This window comes from Protobothrops mucrosquamatus, unplaced genomic scaffold (assembly GCF_001527695.2).
Source record: "Protobothrops mucrosquamatus isolate PMUCROS unplaced genomic scaffold, P.Mucros_1.0 scaffold164, whole genome shotgun sequence".
Taxonomy (NCBI): Eukaryota; Metazoa; Chordata; class Lepidosauria; order Squamata; family Viperidae; genus Protobothrops; species Protobothrops mucrosquamatus.
This window is the reverse complement of record NW_015386527.1, coordinates 639,123-650,768: the sequence shown is the minus strand read 5'-3', so window position 1 is coordinate 650,768 and position 11,646 is coordinate 639,123. Positions and strand designations below refer to the sequence as shown.

General features: G+C 35.9%; 1 long non-coding RNA gene across 1 annotated transcript in view; it reads right to left on the bottom strand.

Annotated features, from left to right (window-relative positions):
- Positions 1-11,646, bottom strand: part of LOC107285360 — a 114,489-nt gene that overhangs the window by 75,012 nt on the left and 27,831 nt on the right. Inside the window, exon 2 of the long non-coding RNA XR_001548830.1 lies at positions 1,436-1,508. This is a non-coding gene — a long non-coding RNA (uncharacterized LOC107285360). The remainder of the gene's footprint in view (positions 1-1,435; positions 1,509-11,646) is intronic.

Genomic DNA, 11,646 nt, shown 5'->3' with positions numbered 1-11,646 from the left:
TAGAGGTAGTTTTTGGGGTAGTCACAAGTCCTTATTCCTCATCTCCTCCTTTAGTTTGGTTTTAAACTGGATTTAAGTAGGCAGGCTTTTTAGAAGCCCTTGGCCATCTGTGTGAATCTTGTGTGATGCATCAGTAAAATCCATAGATTCCCACTACTAATTTATGATTAAGTAGATTGGATTTGCTCTTGGTTAGATTATGATTCAGATAGAATCATATTAGTTACAGCTGCTGGGAGAATGTAATATTCAAATATTTTTAAGGGTTTTTGAAATGAAAGTATTTTGGACAGAAAACATTTTTTGTCCTTTTCTCGTAGATATGTATTGGCTTAATGACTCGCCTCATCCTGGTAGAGTTTCACAAGATTTCTAGGGTTTCATAAACTCTGCAATCTACAGAAAGATCTGCTAAAGTCACCCCTGCTTTTATCATTGGTCCTTCATCTTGATTTCTCTAATCACAGACAACTGTTCTTAACTATAACGATGCCAAAATGACTAAACATGTTGTGTTGACATGACAAAAACAATTGTCCTTTATATTTTCATTGCAACATTGCATGCCAGTACTCAAAAGAACAGAGCTTGTGTCATAAAGCACGTTTTTAACACTTGCTTCCTGCTGGTTGGTTTGTGATTCACACATAAGAGAGCACAGGTACCTGTGCAGAGCCTTTGGAACATTTTAGAGGCCGCATAGAGCATTGTAATACTTTAGGCACCTCCCAAGTGGGTTGCTGCAATGCAATCTATCTGGAGCTGCCACTGAAAAGTATTCAGATTATGCAACTGGTCCAGAATGCAGTAGCACAGTTACAGGGAAACTCAGTACTCCCATGTCATACCTCTGTTCTGTGAGCTGTATTGGCTCCCAACGTGCTTCCAGGTGAAATTCGAGGTGATGGTTATCACTTATTAAATCCTCTATTTCATGGAGTCAGATTATTTGTGGGAACGCCTCTCCCTAGCTGTTTGTACCTATAATATTAAGTCTGCCAGGAGGAACACCCTTGAGGTCCCTTCATATGGAATTCCAGAAGCATATCTCTCATGCTGCAGCGCCTACCCCCTGGAACACCATAATCCCCAAGACTGGCCTTGACCCTTTCAGTAAATGTACAAAATCAGGTGAACTTGGAATATGTATGTAATTACTATTGTTTTTTTGTCTTTTTATTTTGTATGTGTTATGCTTTTTTATGTATATTTGTTTGCAGATGGCTTAACACTTTAAAATTTTTTAGAAACAATGATGGTAACATGAGATCCAAGAAGATACTTGAGCTTGTAGCTATTATTTGATTTGGAGAAATACTATGGTGTTGTAACGATAAGACTTAACCTACAAATCATGTCGTAACATGCAATGAAAGATCTGTATTTCCAAACACTGACCTACTTGCAGAATATCAAGGACGATGCTTTTCCTTACCTTTGCCTTCTCAGTAATTTGATCCTGTTTTCGAACTTGATTCCCCATGGCGATTTCTATGTTCCTTCCAGAGCTACAACAGAAGAATAATTTTTAAAAAGTTGGTTAGAAGCATCACAATGATTTAAGTGTGAATTAGACACTATATTGTCCTAAAGTTTATACCTCCCATAAGCTTCTATATACTATTATGGAACATGTAGTTTTATGTTTTTATAGTTCATACTATGCTCCAGGCTCAGTCTCAAGTATACCTGGGGAGCCTTGGGAAAAACTCCTGATGAAACTTAAAATGCTTCCCCCACTACAACCCCCACCATCATTGCAACCAGTTCTGAGATCAATGTCCTCCTTTGGTATAAGGCAGCATCCTTGTGAAAAAATAAATTTAGCTATAGTGACCAAAGGAAATTGTAGTGCTTAAGAGGTTAATCCTAAGTTATTTGCAAAGCATTCTTTTGAAGCAAAACCTCACCAAAATGTAGATCACTGATAAATCTGACAATTGGTATGTCTGACATTGATCATTATGGCACTAAATTAAACTGATCCAATAAAAGCCAACAATATCTCTTTATACCTTGGTGTGAACAACTTGGTTTTGAGGAGTACAGGAGATAAATTTCATCCAGTACAAGAATGTATTTATCCATTGAACACATACGGAAGATTGAAAAGTGTTTCAAGTTTGACAACTGTTTCATGTTCCTCTTTTTAATCCAATAATGTCAAGCTACCTACACACGAGGCTATATAATTTAAAATGACATATTGATGTGACAAAAAATATTAGAAACATATTGAAGTTGAATCAAAACCTGTACCAAACTTTCCTTTTTTTCTGTTTTATTTTCAGAGTGTTTTTAAAGTTTTAATTTAGATTGTGATAAAAGGTGTCAAGAAATGTTTTTTTCCCACACAGAAACTATGGTAAATATAAGTACGTCATAATCTACCCATGAGAATTTCACCTGACATTTATTTTTCTCAAAAAAAAAGAAAAAGAAAAGAAAATGTTTTTGATAAAATTGAATGAGGCTGGAAAAAACCATACAGGTGAACTTTCTGGGCCAGTGCATATTTGCACACAGACACACACACACAGAGACAGAAAGAATATTGTTTCATGTAAGGGTGGTTGTGCCAGATGGTTTGCCCTATTTACAGGTAGTCCTTGACTTACAACAGTTTGTTTAGTGACTGTTCAAAGTTACAATGACAGTGAAAAAGTGATTTATGATCATTTTTCAAACTTATGATTATTGCAGCATCCCCGTGGTCACGTGATCATCTTTTGCTATATTCGGATAAGCAAAGTCAATGGGGAAGTCAGATTCGCTTAATAACCGTGTTACTAACTTAACAACTGCAATGATTCATTTAACAACTGCGGCAAGAAAGTTTGTAAAATGGGGCAAAACTCACTTAACAAACGTTTCACTAAGCAATAGAAATTTTGGGCTCAGCTGTGGCCGTAAGTCTTTCTATAGATAGTGCATAGGATATTTCTGAAGGTTCTCGCTATTTTTTCATCAACTTGCTCAATGATACTGAAGTTTGATAAAATGCATTTAATGAATTTAAAACCACCGTGAGAGTGGTTTTAAATTCATTAATAACTGTGCATTTTGTCAAGCTTCAAATGATCAGGAAGCGTTACCAAGTGCCCTACATCCCTTTCATTTTCAAAATCTGGCATATGAATGCTAGCAGTGCTGATTGATCCAATTGACCAAATAATAAATAGTAAGCCAAGTCTGGCAGTTGGCAGACAAGAAAACATTAAGCAGTTAATTTTCTGTCTTTGTAGTACAGTATTCAAGAGAGCTATGAAAATATCAGTAAATGAGAGCAGTTGGCAATACACGAAGAATGAGGGCCAACTTTGCTCATATTTAAGTATTGCCAGTAAACTTTTTAAAGGTTGTGTTTTCCCCAGTGAATTCCAAAAAGTATAACTGATTCTTTCAAGGGATTCATATTTTTACCAAGAGTATCTAGAATATTTTTGATAGTAGGACTGAGGAAGGTGAAAGAGAAAAATGGATGGTGCTCAAAAGACTGGACAGAGCAGAAAAGAGAAAAAACAAATGAAAGTTGAGCCCAACAATTTCTTTATTTAATCATTGGATTACAAAGGTGCCTGACTCCAAAAAGACTCTGGGTGGCTTACAGGTTTTGTGTGTGTGTGTGTTTAAATGAATTCTAAGCACTGTTTTCAAAGACTCAATGAAAAAAATTGCCATCCTGAAAAGGGAAAACTGGGAAGGCATGCTATGAAATAGGCTTAAAGTAATTATAAAAACAAATACCATCCTCACAGCCTGAACAAAGTGATAAGAAAAACTCCCATCCCAGATGTTATACATTAGTCCTCACTTAACAACCATTCATTCAACAATCATTTGAAGTTACGACGGTGCTGAAAATGTGAAGCTTATATTTATGGTGGTCACATGACCACGATTGGGGTCTTCGGTGACAGGATCACAATTACAAGACCTCAACATCCCTTGGTCACATGATCATCATTTGCGACCTTCACTGCAGGCTTCCCACAAGCAAAGTCAATGGGGAAGCCAACCAGAGATCATGAATGGCGACTACCTGACATCACACTGCCCATTTCTACTCTGTAATAATGTGCTTAGCATCAGGGCAATAGAATGAATTACATTCTATTTTGGTCCTGGCAGTACTGTGGCTGAAAGATATTTGAAATCTGACATGTTGTTTTTTTTAAAAAAACCTTATTTTTGGACATTTGGACATTTTCCTAATACATAAGGAAGTAATTGTAAAGTATGGGATAGTACAGAGAGAACAGAGAAATATCAGTAGTGAGTTTCATAACCAAAGTATTCGCTGAGCAATGTCTAAGGCATAAATTTGCATTGTGTGCCCATTAAAATCTCAATCTAAGGCTTCCTACCCTGAAGTAGAAACACTTTATATAAAATCATATCACATATATAGTTTTTATATACACACATATACACACAACACACACTGATTAAAAATAATCTTCCACACAGCTAATGAGCAGGAATGTTTTTTTGTTTGTTTTTTTAAAAAAGAGAATATGGCTCGTGGTATTAAGATCTTCATCCAAGAAACCCCAGCTATTTATCAAATGAATTCAAAACACAGAATTCTGCAGAAATAATTCTGCACTGATGCCAACAACATTGCAAGCTGCTCCATTGTTAACATGAAAATCAAAGATTAATAAAGGAATCCTTAGAGTAAGGATTCTAACAGTCAAACACATCACTTTTAAATGTTCTTTTATTCAAATGAAGCATTTAATAGTGCCATAAACAATAGCCTGCCCAAAACCACAGAAAGAATTTTAATTTTTAATGAGGATTTATTAATAGCAAATTCCATTATTTTATTTTTGGTGGAAAAACTATTTTCACATTAATTCTGACCATATGCCAGTGAGTTAAAAACAGATGAATTGTTTTGCAGTGGAAAATGCAGCCAACCAATTTAAAGATTCAGACAAGTTATTTGACCTGTTCAAGGTCTAACACAGAGGTCCCCAACCTTTTGGGCACCAGGGACCAGTTCTGTGGAGAGAGGTTTTTCCATGGACCGGAGGGGGTGTGGTTTTGTGTGCTGCCTGCATCCCATGGATAAGGCTTTGCTTGTTTGAGCAGATCGATTGCTGGCATGCCATGGGCCGGTACCGGTGCACGGACCGGGGGTTGGGGACCCCTGGTCTAACACATCCCTGTTCTCATTCCTTTCCTAGGTTTTCTCTTTACTCAAAAATGGATCCAAAGGTAAGTTAATTTTAACCCCTCTTCTATACCCTCCCCAAGAGTTCCCTAAAAAAATCCTGCTAGTCAGTCTGGTGACATGAGCATGAAAACTGAAAGTCAGCTCCATTCCATCACACACAGACAAAAAAAATAGCTTAAAGATAAAATTTTACTTGAGTCAACTTTGTTAACTGATGATTTCATGGACATGTCCACATTGTTTTCTTGGTAGCACCATAGAAGTGTTTTGGTTTTTTTTTGTTACCTTCTTCCACATTTGTTTAAACTTGCCAGGCTAGTCTACAGAATTAAGGTTTCTTGAGGTTTTCCAGTCCAAGTACTAACATGGTCCAAGCTTGCTTACATTTTTTGAAATCACCCAAAATCAGCTAGAGATTGCTTCCTGCTGTGGCCAGAACCATGAAAAAAAATCCAAATAAAATCACACCTCAACCAAAAAAACCTCCATGACTATAATTTTCTAAGATCCTTGGACCTCAAAGCCATTAAATGCAGTTCTTGGCCATTACAAATATTTCAGTCTTTCTTCATGCATTTCCTTTCCTGAAAATGTGGATTAAAGGTGACATTCAATGGTTCCAACTATTGATTGGACAAACATTTTCAGTTCAAACACTAACTATAATTTATTAGGAAGTTTGAAAATGACATAATGTACTTAGTTTGCATCCAGTGTAATGTTAGCTAAGGCTGGAGTCCAAATTTAACATTGTCTAATTTATAATAGCTTTATGAATTTATATTAATGAACCACAACAAAAGCAAGATCGAATTTGCTTCCAAACACATACTAAGCATAAGGAGTTATAGAAAAGAGTTAATAAAGCTGAACCATGTTTTAGAATTATGTCCAAGCTAAGATTTGGGAAGCTTTCCGTAGTTATATCAAATAAATTCAGTTTTCTCAGTACTCAGTGAGCCTATCAAAGGTAATCACTTGCATCAACAATGTTATTTTCCTGGAACTAGGAGAAAGGGTGACATTCCACCTTTTTTTTTACAAGTAATAATAGTACAATACTAACCTTTTTCATTTCTACTCTGTTGTTAAAATAGCTCCAGTTAGATACCATCTTTATACTATTAACAATTGCACTGAGAGAATAGGACCACTCATGCCATTATATTCCTGTGAACCTATCTTTATCCTTGCGTTCTTCATGCACTGGGAGAGACATGTGTACAGAGATGCTTGCTCCATATTTCCATGCTCCTGCAACAATGCAGATGTGCCTCCTGACATGCAAATGGGGGTGGGAGGGGGGAAACAAGTCAGTTCAAGAAAGATAATAGTACCACCTATGCAAGCCCACCATGCAAAGAACAACCCCTATGACAGTGGTGGCGAACCTATGGCACGGGTGCCAGAGACGGCACTCAGAGCCCTCTCTGTGGGCACGCGCACCGTCACCCCAGTCCTAAGCCTTCAGCTGGGTTTTATAAAACCTTTTCGCTTTAGGCCTCCACCGTGTACAAAAAAAAAAAAGGTTCAATCAATCAATCAATTTCAACTTCTCAGGGAAAAAAAAGATCTTGCAAAGTTGGAATTGATTGATTGAACTTTTTAGTCCCACCCAGTCTGCCGTTACCACCGCAGCCACACCCACCCAATGGGCCACACCCACCCAACTGGCCACACCCACCCAGCACCTGACGATGCATAAGTGGGTTTTGGGTTGCAGTTTGGGCACTCGGTCTCTAAAAGGTTCGCCATCACTGCCCTATGCAATTAATGCAGATATTTGTTATTGGAACTCATTAGGTATAACCGTGGGTTTAGCTGCAGAATCTTAACCTGCAGGATTGAAGGTTCGGGTTTTTTTCATAGTAAAGGAAGCACTTTCAATCATCATTTAATAAAACAAAGTTGCTTGTCTCCAAACTTATAGACTCAATCTTCATCCCCTATTAACACATAAGAAGAATGAAATTCTTGTAATATATTTGGGTAATGTGACTCATTTGCCCTTCTGCACATGTACTTCCCCCCCTCTAATTACAGAGGGGGAATGTTGGTTGCTACAATCAGTCACATACGGGAGAGATAAGAAAAATATTTTTATAATAGGATTGCCACCTGGTCTGTTTGAAACCAGTTTAACCGCCCTGTTCACTTCCTTCATCTGTTCTTGTCACTGAACCACAATACTGCACAGTTACCACATTTTGCAGTTATTTCCACAATCATGCAAATCAGCAGAGGCCCAAACACATTTTGGGTAAGCTGGCATGAAATATGAAAGCAGTCTGAAATACCATCATTTTCCCCAAATGAATTTAATTTAATCTGTTGTCAAGACTAATTGTGTTTTGCAGCAAAACAAAACAGGGTACATTTGAAGGACAATTCTCATCACATCACAGGATTATTTTTACCACTATCTAAACAATTTCACTGTATTTCCTGACTGGCAAATGAAACAACTCACTCATTTTTGAGATGGCAAGTTTATCTATTCATAAAAAAATGACTCAGTATGTTTTTCTGTGGCATGAGATTTTAGAGATATTTTGCAATGTTAGAAAATCATTAACTACTCTTTCCCCCAAGGTAGATTTAGAAATCTGTTTAACATATCTGACATATACGGAGGTTTTCCCTTTTTTCTTTTACCTTTGGTTGTTTTTGTAGCTTTTACTTTATGTGTTTCCTTATTTCTATTTTGTCATTTCTTAAATTTCTATCTGCAAAACGTGTTAAAATAAATATTTAAATAAGATAGAAATATAGCAACAAAAATAACAACAATGCAGGTGAACCAATTCCACTGGAATCGGCTTTGATCTTTTGATGACCCATTCATGTATGCAAATCCTGGTGCAAGTATCAGGTAATAAAATGTATATCCATCCATAGGATATTGTATTAAAGGATCATATATATCATTTTTTACTGTTACCAATATATTAATATCAAGAACACTTCCACTTTGTTAGTATATTGAACTATACTGAAATATATTGATGCAAATCAGTAGTTTTCAATCTGGAAATAAAACAAGTTGCTAAATATAATTCAATCACGTAAGTTTTCACAAATGCAGTCATCTGTGTTCCAGCAATATTTGAAGACCACAAAATGCAGACCCCTGTCCTAAAGTTTGGAACTATACAGTATATAAAGCCACACTTTTGTTATAATAAGTCCATCATGGCTTTCACGGTATGAACCATCACATCATTTCTTAGTCATTTATTTCTATATAAATTAGCAGATGATTAAAATGGTTTTAATGGCACTGGCATCAAGTATATTTCATTTGTTGTACCCTGCATTTTTAAAGTTGACTTTTAAAAAAAAGTTAGACTCAAACTAACCACACAAGTTCCTGTTTGCTGTCTTGGATGAGAACATTTAATTACTTGTTATCTATTCAAAGGCACACCTCCTGGCTGCACTTCCCTTTTCTCAGTGTGATTCAGACATGCCTTATTCCAAAGGCACATGGTTACAAGATTCTGAAGGTTTTCAACTATATTTTTGTTTTGTTTTGTTTAGCCTGTTAAAAAGGCTGGAGAAGATAAACAGTGAAGTAACCAATATAGATCACTGAACTGAAAGCATTGCTTCTTCTGTTTCTCAAAATAAAGCCTTCTGCAACTTAATTCTCTCCCGACCATCATCATCATGGGGGACATTTTGGGAATTCATCTTCCAGAATTTTCTACTCCATTTGGATAAACACTGATGAGTTCTGGGAAATGGGGGGCACCGGGTTGGGAAGTTCTAATAGAAAACCTGCTAACATCCATTAATTTGGCTTAACCTTTACAAAGTCAACTGAAATAAATCAGCCATGCATTAGTATGGTTAAAACAATGTAAGATAGAGAAGGAATATTTCAGTGGAAAATGATTGATGGGGCTTGGGGCACATTTGCACAAGGTCAGATGCAGCCTCTAAAATATTCTGTGTCCATTATTATTAGTACGAACCCATAATTTAAACCAAGAAAAACAACTCTGTACTAAACATTAAGAAAGAACTTTCTTAAGAAGCTATTAGAGTGTTTTAAATAATATTTGGACAGTGAAACAGACTGCCTGTGAATGATAAGTACTTTGTTGCAACAAATAATGACTATATATCCATCTAATACACTCTAGTTGTGTTCTATTCTATAAGGGACTGGAATAAATAAACCCTTTTAAATATCCCTGATAGACAGTATACTTACTATTCAGTAACTGTTGCAATTTACACGATGTGGTCTAACTGGCACATATATGGTAGATAAATACTTCATGGCATAATGGACATAGATGAGGGCAGCTTCTTAAGAAGATTTTGACTCTCTCAGTTAATTATGAGAATTAAAATCTGTCTCCTCTCTGTCAAGGGAGAAAATCCATTTGCATACCAAAAGCTGTTGCGCCTGCAACCAGAATTTTTAAGAGTAGGCATTGTACCAAGCTGTAGACTGCCTTTTCCAAGAACATTTTCAAAGCTATTGCTATTCTGATCATTATTTTCAAAGCTTTTTCCACAGAGTAGCCTCCACCCTGAAACAGAGGGGCTCACCCTCTTCTCTCAGGCATTGGGTAAGATGTGAGGTGAGCCCAGTATATATACACATATATAATTGAGAGAGTATTGTTATGGCATTGATGATGTGTTAAGAGTTCCAAACATTTATTATGATGACGATGATGATTGTTATATGCCAATAGTTGTTTCATATAATGTAGGTGGCCATATAAACATTTCAAATAAATAAATAAATTGCTAGATGATAATGCTACTACCTAAGCTTCCGTATTATAAGGTTTATTTATTCACAACTTGGTAATAAATTACAGAGTTGTTCTTTTACAAAACCTGTTTCCTAGATGAAGATACGGTAGGTTTCACAGATATAGCTCAGTTAGATAAGAATCTTTTACTGCTGACAAGAATGAAACCATATGAAACAGTTCCCTGCCTGCCTGTAAGGGTATAAATGTTTCTTACATCCATGGTAGCTTAAGTCAACAGTTCTTTTTTTATATTCTGCTCTCCCCATGAATTAATGCAGAATTTGTGCAGTTCTTGGAGAGTTGAAGTTGAATTGTTATTGAGAAGGTAACAGAATTGCCCAATCTGGTCTGAAAACCACTGGCTCTTTCGTTAATTCTCAAGACAAACGAACAAAAATGTTATTATAACACACACACCCTGGTATACTCCAACTTCAATCAAAAATAAGTAAAAAGAAATAACTGTTAAAATTATCCAAAAGCAATGAAATCAATATTCACTATATATAAAAATGGCACACAACATTAAACAGGATATCCTGCCATCTAATGCTGCCAATCACTTTTCAACAATAAAAATTAACTTTAATACTCTCCATTTCAAGAAATGTTCACAAGGGCTTCCATCAATCAATCTGCTTTATTAAATAAGATTTCACATCTTTATTACATGCATCTTACCAACTAATTCCTACAACACTGTCAAAATACTAGTAAAGCTGTATTACTAGATATTCTTCATCTTTCCTATTACCTATCCTTATCTTCTTAAGACTATAACTTGCTGCTTGTATCTTACAATTTATATTGTGGTTTGTTTGTTTTTTTTTTCGTTTTTTTTGTACCCTAGTATGATTTATGTTGTTTGCTTAGCTAGTACTCTATGACTATCACAAAGTGTTGCATCTTATGATTTATGATGAAGTGTTGTATTTCACGATTTATGATGAATGTATTTTCATGTTGTATATGATCATGATTACCACTATTACTTGCATGTACACTGAGAGCTTATGCACCGGAAACAAATTCCTTGTGTGTCCAATCACACTTGGCCAATAAAGAATTCTATTCTCTAAAGAATTCTATTCTATCTAAAGATGCAGGGAGCCAGATCAGGGGAGAAGAGAATTCTATAACTGGGGACTTTAGTCCTAATATGCACAGAAACAGAATAGAGCAATCTGTAAAAAGAGAACTGAAAAAAATATAGTCTTGTTAATTGCATTTATCAATCAGATCAGACCAAGATGGTTGCTTGGATAGACAAGAGAAATGAATAACTGCATTAAACACTAGTATCAATAACTTAAATTGATCAATGCAAAACCATGCAATGGGAATAAAATCAGCAAAATGAAGGTGGCCCTGAACAATGTGTACTGCAAAGCAATTATATAACATTCAATTCAGGAAATTTGGAGTTGGACCAAAGGCAGGATGGCATCTTGCTTTCCATCAGTGTTGCAATGGCTAATTGTTCAGTGGTTTAATGCATTTGCGTCAATATAAGTTTGTATGAATAAATCTGAAACAGGAATGGGTAATTGCCTTTTCTGCAGTAGAATGGAGCTATTTAATAAAAATGTTCTGTATGCAGTAAACCCTTGATTTAGTAGACTAAAGTGATAGAAGAGATGTATTAAAGCAGAATGTACATTAAATTTGAATGGGATTTTACAC